Here is a 16,154-nt window from a genome sequence, read left to right on the forward strand (position 1 = left end):
CATACTTTAACCTCAAGAACCAGCAGTGGGGCTGGCAGACCCTCGCCTCAGGATATCACAGGTAAGGCGCATGTGCCAGATTAACTTGCCCAAGGCACGGACTCAGATCTTGGACGTTACCCCAAATTCTGTTTACTACGTCACTTAATATCCCAAGGCACAGAGGAACTTGTAATTGTGAGAAACTGTACAAAACAGGACATTTTCTTAGCTACCAGTGCTGCCAAAATAATAACCGTAAGGTAACGATCTCATATATATATATATACACCAAGGTTGAGGTATGTCTACTTACCCCATAATAGCACCTCCCCATTCATGTTACACTTAAAACTCCAGAGCTAACAATGCAACAGACACACAAACAACCCAATTCAAAAACAGGGAAAGGTCTTGAATAGACATTCTCCAAAGAAGATATAGGAACAGCCAATAAGCACATGAAAAGATGCTCAACATCAGGAAGTCATTAGGGAAATGCAAATCAAAACCTCAAGAACCCACTTCACACTCACTAGGATGGCTATTGTAATTTTTTTTTTTAAAGGAAAATAGCATAGGCAAGGATATGGAGAAACTGAAAGCCTCGTGAATGACTAGTGGGAATGTAAAATGGTATAGTCACTGTGGAAAACAGTTTAATGGGTTCTCAAAAATTTAAGAATTACCATATGACCCAGAAATTCCTCTCCTAGGTATATACTCAAAAGAACCGAAAGCAGGAACCAAAGAAATACTTGTACGCCAATAATCACAGCAGTATTATTCAAATAGCAAAAGGCAGAAACAACACAAATGTCCACCAACAGGTGGACAAACAAAATGTGGTAGAACATACAATGTTTAGTCAGCCTTAAAAAGGAATGAAATTCTGTCACATGCTACGACATGGATGAACCTTGAAAACATTATGCTTAGTGAAATATGCCAGACACAAAAGGCCAAAGATTGTACGATTCCACTTATAGGAAGCACCTCGAATAGGCAAATTCAGAGACAAAGTAGAATAAAGGTTACCTGGAGCTGAGGAAAAGGGGAGAAGTTATTGTTTAATGGGCACAGAGCCTACGTTTGGGATGAAGAAAAAGTTCTAGAAATAGTAGTGATGGTTGCACAATACTATGAATATACTCAACGCCACTGAATTGTACACTAAAAGAATGGTTAAAAAGGTAAATTTGATGGATATTTTTATATATATTTATTTTACCACAATAAAAATAAAACTCAAGGGCTAAATCTACAGTCACCAACAATTACGTGAAGACATAAGCACAGAAAGTACTATGACTGTTACAACATCCCCTAATGAATACGGTGAAACATGAAGTCAGCAAGCCAGCTTCTGAATACAAGTCAGGCTTAACACTGTGGCAAACCGACACTAGAGACCTGTATGCCCAACCAAATGAAAAGGCTAGTTATGGTTTCATATCTACCAGAACCAACTGTGAATCTGCTATCTGAGGCCAACAAACATTGTGAGGGATGGGGGAGAATAATATAACTCCAATGCATTAAAAGTTAGAAATGAAGAAAATGAAGCTCAGAGGTATGTTTCCAAGACCAGAGAACTGGTTAATGATAAAATAAGGTCCAGAACTACTCAGGCCTTGTCTCCTAAACTAGTGTTCTTTCTACACGCAGTTTAACTTGACCACGTTACTTATCCTCCCTCTCAAGACAGAGATAGCATTCATTTTATTTATTTTTTTTAATTGAGTTAATGAGAGGTTACAATCTTGCGTGATTTCAGTTGTACATTAATGTTTGTCATTCGTGTTGTAGGTGCACCATTTCACCCTTTGTGCCCACCCCCCACCCCACCTTTCCCCTGGTAGCCACTAATCTGTTCTCTTTGTCCACATTTTTAAATTCCTCATATGAGTGGAGTCATACACAGATTATCCTTCTCTCGCTGGCTTATTTCACTTAACATAATTCCCTCAACATAATTCCCTCAAGGTCCATCCATGTTGTTGCAAATGGGATGATTTTGTTCTGTTTTGCAGCTGAGTAGTATTCCATTGTATATATGTACCACATCTTCTTTATCCATTCATCTGTTGATGGGCACTTAGGTTGATTCCATGTCTTGGCTATTGTAAATAATGCTGCAATGAACATTGGGGTGCATAGGACTTTTGGAATTGCTGACTTCAAGCTCTTTGGATAGATACCCAGTAGTGGAATGGCTGTATCGTATGGCAGTTCTATTTTTAATTTTTTGAGGAATCTCCATAATGTTTTCCATAGTGGCTGCACTAGTTTGCATTCCCACCAGCAGTCTATGAGGGTTCCGTTCTCTCCACAACCTCTCCAACATTGGTTACTATTAGATTTAGATATTTTTGTCATTCTAATGGGTGTAAGGAGATAGCATTCATTTTAAAAAGGGTTATTCAAATATCCTTAAAATTACACTTCAAGGATTACACTATAACTCTTAATTCTACCTCCCTTAACTCAATGTGGAGGTGGGAGGGCTCATTCTCCTACTCCTGATCACTAAAGAATCAAGCTGGCATAGTATCCTATGCGGGTTATTCCAAAAGGACAAAGAAGAGGGGCCAGCCCAGTGCCATAGTGGTTAAATTCATGTGCTCTGCTACAGTGGCCTAGGGTTCAGGGGTTCAGATCCCAGGTGCAGACCCACACACCACTCATCAAGCTACTCTGTGGCAGCATCCTACATACAAAATAGAGGAAGATTGGCACAGATGTTAGCTCAGGGCCAGTCTTCCTCACACACACACACAAAAAGAACAAAGATGACTAAACTCAAATCCTAGAAAAATGGAAAATCAATAAGCCTAAACAGCTTAAGGGTTTCACTTTGCTAACAGGCAGAAAGGAGAAAAGAAACTTCACACCTAAGTGCCTGACTACAAAGGGACAATCATTCACAGAACCCACATCCGTGATCAAATGTACCTGCCCAGCTTAAGCATCCCACCAGTCCGGAAGACCTTAGTTATGAAGACAAAGTTCAAGATCCTGTTTGAGAAAAGCATCCAAGATCTCTCTTGGTTAAAAAGACCAATCCTTTATGGAAAGGTATAGACGCAGGACTACTTAACGAAGGCAACACCCACGACAACAATGAGCAAAGCCAGGAGACACTGCCCAACTGAGAGGCCACTGCAAAGCCCCACAGGGAAATAAATGGCTAGGATCTCACTACAGCCCGCGAACGAGGAAAGTTACGGAGCTCTCCTGCCCACAACATTCCACAGACACTTCAAGCAACCCACACCTTTGTCTTCTTCCTAGATCTAGTGCCTAACTGAGAAGAGCTTCACGTGTCACCTTGTGCTTCCTTCCCCAGTGGACAGCAACGCCTTGATCTTCAAAATGTGGTCACCAAGTTATGATCCTTCCAACTGAAATCAACAAATATTGACTGAGCTCTTCTGTGAGAGATGCTACAGGAGATACAGAGACATCAGTGACCTGTTCATTGTTATCAAGAGCCTTATAATCCGGTGGAAAACAGACGTTTACACGTAAAAGACGACAAACAGCGTAGATAAGCTGGGCTCTGGGATCACCCTGCCCTGAGTTCAAACCTAAGCATAACCTTTGATGACTTCACCCCTCCACGCCTCAGTTCCCTTATTTCTACACTGTGGATAACAACACCCACCCTCCCTGTTGGGAAGTTGTGAGGTAAAACCGAAATAAGCAACGTGCTTATTCGCACAGGGACCAGTGCAAAGTAAGTGTTCACAGGCCAATAATGTCACTGTCCATTATCATTACAACAGAAGCACAAATGCTGCCAGGACACAATAAACAGCACCAAAGTGTGGAGGCCAGGACAGACTAACTGAGGTGACCAGAGAAAGTCTGAGGGAAACGCCAGAAGCTGAGGCGCATCTTCAAAGAAAATGGTCTTGAGAAGAGTGAACAGAGACCTGAGTTACAAGCTGGGTCTGAGGCTCACCTCTTTCGTGGCCCGGGCAGTGGGGATTATGTAACATTGCAGGATTGCAGTTTCTCCATCTATATATTAAAAAGGCTGAATTAAATGACTGCTCAGATCTGGAGCTCAGATTCTGTGATTTGGTGTAGGAAGCAGTGAGCAAAGGGAACGGAGGAAGGAATTCTCAGGACGGTTTATGGAATGTCTTAGGAAAACATATGGCTGTACCAGGACAGGGAAGAATCCTCTAGCGAGGGCAGAGGATCCAACTGGGAGGGGGACGACTGCTAATTCTGACACGGTTATAGTAGCAGGAGCTGCCGAGGCCACTGAGCAGGACAGGGCGTGACCTCAGAGCAGAAGAAGGATGGGATAAAATAACTGCCCAGAGCGCAGAAGAAAGTGGGAAATGGAGATTAAGGGGCAAAAACCAATTAGGAGGCTGAATGGATGGAATTCGATGATTCCTTTTTTTTTTTAAAGATTTTATTTTTTCCTTTTTCTCCCCAAAGCCCCCCAGTACATAGTTGTATATTTCTCGTTGTGGGTTCCTCTAGTTGTGGTATGTGGGACGCTGTCTCAGCGTGGTTTGATGAGCAGTGCCATGTCCGCGCCCAGGATTCGAACCAACGAAACACTGGGACGCCTGCAGCGGAGCGCGCGAACTTAACCACTCGGCCACGGGGCCAGCCCCTGGAATTCGATGATTCTGATGGTGAGATGGGAACTGGAGCCATGGAGAAGATTTACAAATCTCTAAGTTCTTGCCCCGAGCTTTGAGACTAATTAAAAGCAGTGGTTTTAGAAAAGCCCCCTAAAGTCTCTAGGTTCCCTCATAAAATAAAACTTTATTTCTTCCAATTCTATGATTCTAAGATTCTGATACAACTGATGTGGATTGGGCCCCAGGCTTTTTCCTAAAGGTCTCCGGATGATTTTAATGTACAGCCAGGGTTGAGAACCACTGTCTAGATGAAGGGAAAATTAATGAAAGGACAATGAGTGGTTAATTAACAGAATTAATAGAAGGACATCTCTGAGTAGGCCAAAGTGATGGGGACAGGATTCTCGGGTGGACATGGCAGGAGCTTACTCATCCAGACTGGAGGGAGGCCACCTTTTGCACTGAGCGCAGGAGGGAGGGAAGGATGGGCAGAAAAGCAGCCGCTGCCAGCTGAGCATCTCCATGCAAGAATCTGTTTCAAATTCCAACTGTACGTCAATTCACATCACTATTAGCACTTCAGAAATTTCTATACAATAAAAAGCCTGCCAGAGTCAGTCAACATACTCACTTATTCCAAAACAAGCAAAATATTTTAATAATCTGAACTCTAGTAAACCATTTATTTCATTTATTGGTTTTCATTCATTCCACAAACAGCTATATAATGCTCTACTCTATGTCGGTAACTGGGAATACACAAGTAATACAGGATTCTGCTCTGGAAAAATTTAAATAGTGGCTAAAACTGACCTTTTTAAGATTTTAAAATCCAACCTGGTAAGTGCCATGAAATTTCTTGGGAGACACAGAAAACAGAGATATTAACTTCACTTGTGGAAATTGGAAAAGACTTCCCAGAAAAGCTGACATATGAGCTGTGCCTAGGATGAAATGACTCATTTTCATAGGGACCAAGAATTGGTCTAAAAGAATTGGCTCTGAAGCATATAAATGCTTATCATTTTTTTAAAAACTAGAAAAAACATCAGGCTTAACAATTATCATAATTTCCTTTTTTCAAAAATGTTATTCATCTTTATACTTTAAAAGGCAAAAACATTTAAGGATCATATACATGGAAAAAATCTTAAATGATTTCCAGCAGACATTTCAGAGAAGAGTAATGGCTTTATCAATCATTATATTCTTTTAAAATATTTCTTGTGAAAAAAAACATACACAAACATATACACAAAGATACACAGAAACAGAACATCAATAAAAATGTATGCCAGGCTACAGCTTCCATATGTTCAGGAATAGGAAGTATGTGGAGGGCACATCTTCATTTTAATATTTTCTTTTTATTTCTAATTTACCTGACCTCAATTTGTTTTTACTTAAAACAATTTTATCACATATATTCCCTTTAAGATGCCTCAAATTCTTTGTTACAGTAATGGAGAAAATACCTCTCTAAATACATACACTGATCTTTCTCATACAAGAGACACCAAGCTCTGTGGTCTCCTATGGACAATCCAGTACAGATTTCAACTGCACTAATTCACTATTCATTAATGTCACGAATGGGAAAGAAATGAATCAAATTCTTCCAGTTGCTGTCACCATCTGGAAAATTCACAGAATCAACTTTGTTAACTACACGTGACATTCACAGCTTCTGCACTTAAAGCAACTTCACATATTTTTTAAGTGTTGAGTTTGTAAAAAAGAATTAACGGTCTCTTTATAGATATAAAAATGATCTGATAAGTTATTTCACAAACCAACCATGGCTACCACTGAAAAGGAATAGTTCTAACTAAAATACAGTATAATCTTTTATTCATTCCAAAACTTAACTCACTGCTGAATAAATACAGAATTCCATAATACTTCTTTCTATTCTTGGAGAAGAAATGGTTTTCAGGGCACAACGTTTTGTTTTCACTAGTGTGGTAGGCAGCTGTACGACTTGTACTTCTGCCCAACATTCAGTAAGTGTGCGAAGTATTAAAAAACGGGCACTTCATATTTAATACCTAACAAAAGAGCCATGATAGTGACTACTGGGGGGCTTAAAATAAAACTGAGCCACATTTATTCTGGAAAAGAAAACCTACGAAACTGAGAAGAACTGTTGCTTATGGGATGACCGTTATCCACATTAAACCCTACAATGGGAAAAAAAAAGTCAATTGAGAAAACTAACATGTTTTTTAAAATGTCAGACAGTGACTTCCCAGAGGTGTGGAAACCTAAGTATTATGATGTACAAAACAGGTCTCCACAAATCCAGTTATACATTTAAACACTTTACGAAACTTCACCTGTTTACTCAAATCACAGGTCTGCAGGAAACAAGGCGGCAGCTTATTGATCCAGCATTACAAGGTTGACCTCCATGTGGAATGGTGAGCCACGTTATGTTGGAAGAAAAGGCAAAGGTTAGGATGCAAACCCCTTCTCATTTCCTCTGAGGGTGGACTTCCTAACTGCGAAGCGCGTTGAAACCCTTGCATTTCCAAACTCACATCCTTTAATCCACGGCCCCCAGCTGACTATCAGAACAGGAAGAAAGTAATAAAGATGTTTAAGACAAAATCTGACAACATTTAAACTCTTGAAATATTTTGTTCCAACAGTAACTAAATAGCAAAACAATTTTACAGATGGTAAAAGATCACAGAACATAAAATGAGACGAGGCCTTAGCGACCATCCTAACTTCACCCTGTTCCACAGGTTGGTGTCAAGGTTCTCCCCTGCCTGCTCCGTGGCACTTTCCTATCAGGCAGATGCTTTCTATGCCATGGCTAACAGAGATTTGACCCATTCTCCAAAGGAAATTTCACTGCCTTTAAACAAGCGTATTCCTTGCTTTCAAAGCCAGATAGTGTCATGTCAAAAGGACTTAGGAGCCAGCCTGAAGAGGCTCCCACTGCCAAAGGTGGGACAATGTAAACATCAAAAAGAATGACTGCGCTTGACTGAAATGCACTGAATATATAAAAATCCACAAGCCAATAATGATACTCAAAAAAGAGAAAGACAGGAGCCAGCCCAGTGGTGTAGTGGTTGGGTTCGCACGCTCTGCTTTGGTGGCCCAGGGTTTGCAGGTTCAGATCCCAGGCACGGACCTACACACCACTCATCAAGCCATGCTGTGGCAGCGTCCCACATACAAAAAATACAGGAAGATGGGCACAGATGTTAGCTCAGTGACAATCTTGCTCAAGCAAAAAGAGGAAAATTGGCAACAGATGTTAGCTCAGGGCCAATCTTCCTCACCAAAAAAAAAAAAGAGAGAGAGAGAGAGAGAAAGACAAAAAATTTGAGACGACTATTATACTAATGGCTTATTCTGACATTTGGTAAAGGGATAAAAAAGTTTTTAGTCCACAATTCAAATAAAAAACTATATTTCATGGTAATCAAATAGCCCACATTGATGAAGTAAACTATTTTGCGTGGAAAATGGCAAGCTTATAAAGTTGAAGAAACGATAAAATTTAAAAATCTCAAATTAGGATACACAATTTCAGTTTTGTAAAATGAAGAGAGTTCTGGAGATTAGTTGCACAACAATGTCAGTGTACTTAACACTAAAAATGGTTCAGAGGGTAAATTTTATGTTGTATGTTTTACCACAATTATTTTTTAAATCTCATTTTACTATCATTTTGCCACTCCCAATGAGATAAGTGATTCAGGTGAGGATTACCACTGGATACTAACATTAGCAGGTGAAAGACTGATAAGGAACTAGATATGCATGTGGGCCAAAGTCTTACTCCTCCAGACTCTATGCCAGTCTCAAGGGAATAGTCTTATTTCACTAAATACTCTTACCAAAAATGTTTATTCTGAATCTAATCAAGACTTTAGCTCCAAATTCTACTTTACATTAAATACAAGTAGAGAAGACTGAGCTCAATACCACCACATGGAAACAGATAAACCCAGAAGATTCTACTAGACAATCAGGCCTCTTCCTGCATCTCTCCAACAGGTCACTGTCGTGAAAAGGGAAGGCAGAGGACTATTTTCGATTACAAGAGACTTAACTGACATAACCACAGCCAAATGCACTCAGTGCTCCTTGACAGCCTCCTGACTTGATAAACAAGCCATAAAGGATGTCATGGGGATAACTGGAGAGATTTTAATATAGACTGGATATTAGATAATATTAGAGAATTATTGCCAATTGATGGTTATATACAATAATAGTGTCCTGGTTAAATGGGAAAATGTCTATATATTTTACAAATACATAATAAAGAAACTGGAGTGAAATGTCATGAGTTCCATAATTTAAATTACTTCAGAGAAAAAATATATGGTAAAAAGTTAATGCAACAAAAAAAGTACCTAGGCAATGATCATCAATGGCTGCTAAAACCAGCAGGCAGAAGCTCGCTCTGTTTGTACATGCTTCCATCATAGAAAGCTTTTAAATAGCAAGAGGAAGGCAAGAAATGAAGCCCCATCAGAGCATCTTCACCTAATCACAGCATGTCCCTCACCTACTATGTGACAGAACGAACGCCAACCGAAATAAAATAATGTAAAATCTAGCAGGAGATTTAGCAACACTGACAAAAGAAAGAAAAAAGACAAAAGGCCTATGCCACAAGCCCCACAACAAATGGAAAAAAGCAAGATTCTGATAATAGCAGTGTGACCCCATACCCAACTTTTAGATCACAGGCAAACACTAGAAAAAAACTAGGTAGTGGCGGGGGCTGGCCCCGTGGCCGAGTGGTTAAGTTCGCGCTCCGCTGTTTCGTTGGTTCGAATCCTGGGTGCGGACATGGCACTGCTCATCAAACCACGCTGAGGCAGCGTCCCACATGCCACAACTAGAAGGACCCACAACGAAGAATATACAACTATGTACCGGGGGGCTTTGGGGAGAAAAAGGAAAAAATAAAATCTAAGGAAAAAAAAAAAAACTAGGTAGTGGGGATGTGGACGTTCGTTATACTATCTTCTCTATTTACCTGCACATTTGAAATTTTCCACGATAAAAAGTAGGGAAAAAAGGTTACAAACATCCTTCAAAAGGAACACTGCGGGACAGTTATGTGATCCCCACATATGCTGGCTGCTTTCTGACTCGCCATCTTCCACTTTTATCTTGTTATTTGCAACTGCTAAGGGAGGGGGTGGAGGTATTCACTAGCAATACTGGCTTACTGGGTGGGAAATTAAACCAGCAAAACTGAAGTGTTTCTATATTTTGCTAGAAAAATCAAGACGGATTTTACTGTAAAATGTCTCACTTTAACTGAAAACCCGGTTTGTGGTCTGTAGAAACTACTAAGGCATCTGCTTTCTCCCTTTCTTCTTTGGAAATGAAGCTGGACTAGAAACTCTTGTGTAATTTGTATTTGGATGTGGTGTTTGCAGAGAATTATTATCTTCCCAAATTTATAAGTGGTTCCATCTGTTTTTATGGGAATTTGGCTCAGAATGAATTCAGAAAATAAAGAACTAAGAAGAAATCCAGTCGCCTTCACCATTAGCTTTAGTATACTCTGTTTTAAGAAATAACAGAATCCATGAAATATTCACAGAAAAAAATATTCCAAAAACTGAACCTGAAGCTGATAAAAAGCCTTTGTATATAACTACCAATTTACGGGGCAGGAACAGGTTAACTACACCACAGGAATTAAATGAGCAAAATAAAAATTGTGTGAACGATGTAGGACAAACAATACAATTTCTTCAAAAATCATGACAAGGAAATAGAAAAGAGAGAAAGGAGACAGAACGTTATAGATTAGAGAACCACTAATCTCAACGTGTGGACCTAATTTGGATCCTGATTCAAACAAAAAACTCAAAGAAAACAAAGACAACTTGAACTCTGAACAGAGTGAATATTTGATGATATTAAGGATGTGCTGTTAATTTTTTTAGGTGTAATCATGGTATTGTAATTTTTTTCAGGAGTCTTAGCTTTGAGATACATACATTGAAATATATGTAGATCGAATGACAAGTGCCTGGGATGGTGCTTCAAAATAACACAGCTGGGGATGAAGTGAGCAGGGACATAGATAACACAAGGCATGAGTGGGAACTGTTAAGGCTGGGCGATGGCAATGCATGGGCTGGGTGGGCTATTATTCTATTCAATTTACTTTTGAATATATTTAAAACTTTCCAAATAAAGATTTTTCGTAAAAAAAAAAAAAGGAAATAGTTAGCTTATAAAATTTTTTAATTAACTTAAAAAAATTTTTAATTAACGTCCAAGAAAGAATAGTGAGGTATTTTTGACTTCAGAAAGTAGAATATTAACAAATAAGTTCAGAATTAATATTTTCCATCTTTAAATAACTTTAATCACCTTAAAATTTCAGATAGTCACAAAATGAGAATCATAAAATCTTAGACTTGGGGGACACCTATCTCCCACCCCGTGAACCTCCTTCCAACACACCAGCCTCTGGTCCAGGTCCTTGCAACTCTGGGCAAGTCACTCCCTCATAAGACAGCCCACTCCATTCTCTGCCTGCTCCAACTGTTCCAAGTTCCTCTCACAGCAGGAAGGAAACTTCCCTTATCCAAATCTCTTAGCTTTACCCACAAAAAAGGGCTTTTCAAACACAGATCACATTCCATTGATGAGTTGTGAAATCAAGTTACTGACTTGCTGACTGGCATTTTTATTATTATTATTATTATTATTATTAATAAAGCAGAAAAGAAAATCTCAGCATACTACACAGAATAAGACTAAGAAGTAATTTATGAAGGCTGTTTCTGTTATTCACATACACACACATATATCCACACACCTAGGCTTCCATATTGATAAAGGGGCAAGATATAAAATCTAATTCTAACTGTGGGTTTTGTTAAAAAGAAAAAAAAAGCCAGTGCTCAAAAGATAGCTCTCAACAAGTTGCCCACTCCAACGTCTTACCCCTCAGTTATTTCAACAGCTAGTTCCTCACATGCTACAGTTTCTCCCGATCTCGACAGCCCAGGCACCTTTCCATGGACACGGTTTCAGCTCGCCTAAGTTCCCCTCATTTTTACTGAACAAATAGATACCTAGTGCATACTCCATATCCCTTAGAATGCAGTACCTAAAAAGAAACAAAATATTCCAAGTCAAAGCAGAATAATCAATTACAGCCCACATTCTGCACAAAATATTTCACAGGTTCCTTTAAAAACTTTGGTAGGGATTCCTCCAAGTCACATAAGGATCCAAAGCTCAAGAGAAAGACTTGGCCTGAGAGAGATTCGAGTTAACAAGTGACGATGGCAGGTGAAGCCTTGGGTGATACAAAATTAGTCAGAACTAAGCATCAAAGGCTGAGGACAGAACCCTGGGAAACAGGAAACACTGAAGGACTGGTCAGAGGGAAAGAAGCCTGCAGAGAGCAGAAGACGCAGAACAAAGCGCTCCAACATGTCCAGAGCAAATTTCAAAGATGGCAAGTTTGGTCAATGTCAAAAAAATACAGAGAAAAAAATGTAGTCAATAGATTTGATAACAGGGCCATCTATCACCTGGAAAAGGGCAATTTCAGTGGAGTGGTGAGAGCAGCAGTCAAAGTGCCTTGTGCTGAGGCATACAAAGGCACCCACTGCTTTTTAACACAACTTCACATTGAAAAGAAGCCCACGACTCCACTATTTTAGAACTCTTTCAAGGAGTTACAATTAATCAAACAATTTTATTTCCAACAAATTCCACCTTGTTTATTTCAACCCATTTTGTAGCTAACAAGACAATCTGTATACAGATTAGGCTTCCCTACAAACTTCCATGAAATCTCTAAATCTGATCAGCAGCCCCTGTCTGTCATCAGAAAATCATGGGCAAAAATACTCTAGAGAGGAGATGACCAGGGTTAAAATTTCAGTAACAGAGACTTTCCTCCACTTAACAGTTTTTTCCCAAAGTTGCTATAAAGATACCGTGAGAGCTTTATCAAATGTTTTGCCAAAATCCTGTGTTTATGCTTTCCTGTAAGGAAGAGCACTTTAAATGACTTTCTCCACGGAGACAAACAAAAACACACCACGGACAACATCTTATACAGATGAGAACTTATTTCAGGGCATCTGAACCACTTAAGAGAAAGACGTAAGAAGCAACGTCACTCGGCTGATGTCACTGGAGTAATTGGCGGACTGAACTTGGGGACAGAGCAATTTTCTTTCTAACCTCTGCTCCTATCAGGGAAAAAAAAGGAGAGAAACAGTTTCAGGTACCTGGTTTGTTAAAATTTCAGCCACTCCAGGACAAACTCCTGAAGAGGTCTGTATTTTTCAGGACAGACCGATGACGACCCAAGTTCCAACGAGAGACCTAGCACTTCGAGATACTCAACAGAAGACAAAGCTTGAGATCCTTCAGCGGCACTCTGAACTACTGACTTCAGCAACTCCTTTGTGACCCGTCAACACTCCACATGGATGCCACATTCCATTTTAGAACACAGGCGGGGAGAAAGAAGACAGGCACTAGCGGTCACCACCTAGGTGCTACATGCTTCCACTTTCCCCCTTTCTCCTTCGCAACTAAAGCCAGTCTCAGGACATGAGTAGCATCTCATTAACTGCTTCCAAGTTTCTGAATGGAAACTAGCCCCGGTTATCAAATTACACCCTGATGCAATAGGGTAGACCTGGCTCTGGCTCAAAACTGTCACCTCTGGGGAGGAAAATGCAAGTAGGAACAGAGTGTGAAGAAGTAATTTAGGCATTCTTACGGATAATATAGGACAACAGCCACAACTGAAGGCCCTGCTCTGCCATTAATTAGCTGAGTGACCCTGAGTGAGTTACCTAACCTCACGGGACCGCAGTTTTCTCATCAGGCAAACCTAGGATCACACAGGCTGCCTGTGAGGATTAAATGAACATATGCAAATATGCGTACAGAACAGTAACACATATTAAGCATTCAAGAAATGTTACCTATTATTATCAATATGTTCGAATGCAATATTCAATGTCTTTACAGAGAAATTATATTAAACTATACTTTAATAAAGTACAAATTAATTCAATATGTAATGTCTTTACAAAGAAAATACACTAAACTATATTTTCATTAAAAGTAGAAAATAAACTATCTCAAATATAAAAATCCTGCCTGTGTGAACAGGAAAAGCATTCAACTATTAAGGGACTGACAGCTTTAGCTACAACGCCAATATTTTACATATGATTTCTAACTAGCATACGATCAATGTCTGAGGCAGGTGCTGTCCCCCCTACACCGCCAGACACACCAGACCCACGGCAGGGTGATGTGATTTTATAACAACTGTGCAGTCCCATTAAAATTCAGTCAGCTGAAAAAAAATGTTTCACTTGGTCTAGTTCCAACATATTGCTACTAAACTATGCTAAGCAAAAGAAGAATGAAAGAGAGAGAAGGTGGGGAGAGAGGAAGTGAGGGTGGGAGGGAGGAAAGAAAAAAGAAAAATCTAAAAACATTAAAATCTAGTGTAAACACAGGCAAGGGCAATGAAAAAATATTTATACATAACATCAACATTACCTTGAGAATATAGTGGAATTTGAAGATTGGTTCATATTTGGTTTAAAAATTGTTCGGTTTTTTTAGCACTGGCTAACACACGTCCCATGTCCACGATGCCACATTTAGATGAAACTGTTTTCACTGATTAGAACATTCAGACATTTATTCCAAAAGCAGGACAACTGAATATGTCATAAATGCACGAACTTCTGTAATTCTACAAAGGAAGTAACCATCATGAACTTGATTTTGGAGACCACGAAGCACATGCCAAAAAGAAGGGGGGGGGGGGGCGCGTATCTCATCCTTTTACAAATGAAATCACAAGATGTCTAGAATTTGCTTCTAATAATGGGGGGGGCAGTGGCATCAGGGAGTGGAAGGGAAATACAGATGAAATAAGACTGGCCATGTGCTGAGAACCTTCGAAGAGGGTAGAGGGAGTTCATTACACAACTATTCTCTCTACTTTTGAATATATTTCAGATTTTCCACAATAAAAAGTTTAAAAAAGAAAAACACTTTTCTATAACTGACAATGGTACATTCTTTTCTCCAAAAAACCACTTCAATAGATAATCAGATACAGTAAAAACATGGCTTCAAAAAATCTAACAACAAAAAAGAGGTCCTTAAAAAAGAGCCACATTATCCTTCATTGCTCTCATGTGTGCTCACAGAGTTACACACAGATCACAGACCTTTAGAATGCTCTAGAATCCACCCTCAAGTCTTCCCATTTCAGCTTGCAGCACTGAGGATGAAAGTGAACTGGCCTCAATTAGGAGAAAAGCTGGAGCCGCATCTGCACCACAGCTGCTGCCCACAGCCACGGCCGCAGAAGCTGAGAATATCTTCCACATACCTTTATTTTTCAGTCTGCGGGCGGAGGGAGACGGGGAAGGACGGATGTGTTCACATTCCCATATGTGCGGAATTTAAACCAGACAATCTCGGCATTAAGGAAATTAAGACGCAGGCTTTACTGATGTTGATTTTAATGGCCAAGATCCAAAAACAGTTCTGGTTACAGGCTCAAGGATAAACCCTCGATTCCTTTGTCGGTGGACAGACCCAACTCGTTACTTGACACTTTCACCTTCCCCATACAATTTTTATTCATTTTATTAAGAAAAAAAAAATTTCCTTTTTCTCCTTAAGAGAAGTAAAGAAAATTTTTCAAGGAACATGTTCATTTAGCAGCTTTTCTACCAGAGTCTAAAAGCAATTAAACAGAGCATGCTGGGGAAAAGTCAAAGACTATCATAATAAAAATGGGCTCCAAAAATGAAGGCTGAATACACACTGGCTGACGTGTGAAGGCAACTGGCACCACTGCCCAGTAATCCCATAGGACTTCTACTTCCTAGTTTTTTCAATAGTATTTCAAAATGTTGACACATTTACGGAACTATTTTTGGAAGACCCAGCTCTGTCTACCTTCGGGCTCAAGATACAAACACATGAAAGCCATAGGACAAGCCCTCTAGCTACAAAAGCTGGCAGGCTTCCTGAGTTCTCCAAGAAAACCAACTGGCAACTCCATTAGCAGCCAGAGCCCAGAGCAGCGGGAACAGCTCTGGACACAAGGAGACGCTGGCTGTGCCTGAAGCTCCAGAACTAAATTGCGGAACGACAGTTATTAAGTTCAACCTCTTCCCGATTCACTTTTCTTATCTGTCAGACCTACGGTATGAAACTGTTTTAAGAGTCAAATGAGGGGTCAGCCCGGTGGGGCAGAGCTTAAGTGCACATGTTCCCCTTTGGCTCAGGCTTTGCTGGTTGGGATCCCAGGTGCGGACATGGCACCACTCATCAAGCCATGCTGTGGCAGGCGTCCACATATAAAGTAGAGGAAGATGGGCACGGATGTTAGCTCAGGGCCAGTCTTCCTCAGCAAAAAGAGGAGGACTGACAGATGTTAGCTCAGGGCTGAGCTTCCTCAAAAAAAAAAAGAAAAAAAGAATCAAATGAGACTCTAAGGATTTATTTTGAAAAGAAAAAAACTTTACAAATTAAAATAGAATTTTAAAA

At 39.9% G+C, this 16,154-nt stretch overlaps 1 protein-coding gene across 38 annotated transcripts in view; it reads right to left on the bottom strand.

Moving 5' to 3' along the window:
* Positions 1-16,154, bottom strand: part of EPB41L2 (erythrocyte membrane protein band 4.1 like 2) — a 204,421-nt gene that overhangs the window by 175,161 nt on the left and 13,106 nt on the right. For 3 of the 38 annotated variants that reach the window (XM_070223844.1, XM_070223833.1, XM_023651064.2), the window contains exon 1: positions 12,842-13,003. The exons of 30 other annotated variants lie outside the window; for them this stretch is intronic. The gene's annotated coding sequence lies outside the window, so the exon portion shown is untranslated. Of the gene's footprint in view, positions 1-12,841; positions 13,159-16,154 lie in introns of those variants that run through there. 5 more of the 38 variants (XM_070223841.1, XM_070223846.1, XM_023651068.2 and 2 more) reach the window with 5 other exon arrangements.

The sequence above is a fragment of the Equus caballus genome, chromosome 10 (assembly GCF_041296265.1).
Source record: "Equus caballus isolate H_3958 breed thoroughbred chromosome 10, TB-T2T, whole genome shotgun sequence".
Classification (NCBI taxonomy): domain Eukaryota; kingdom Metazoa; phylum Chordata; class Mammalia; order Perissodactyla; family Equidae; genus Equus; species Equus caballus.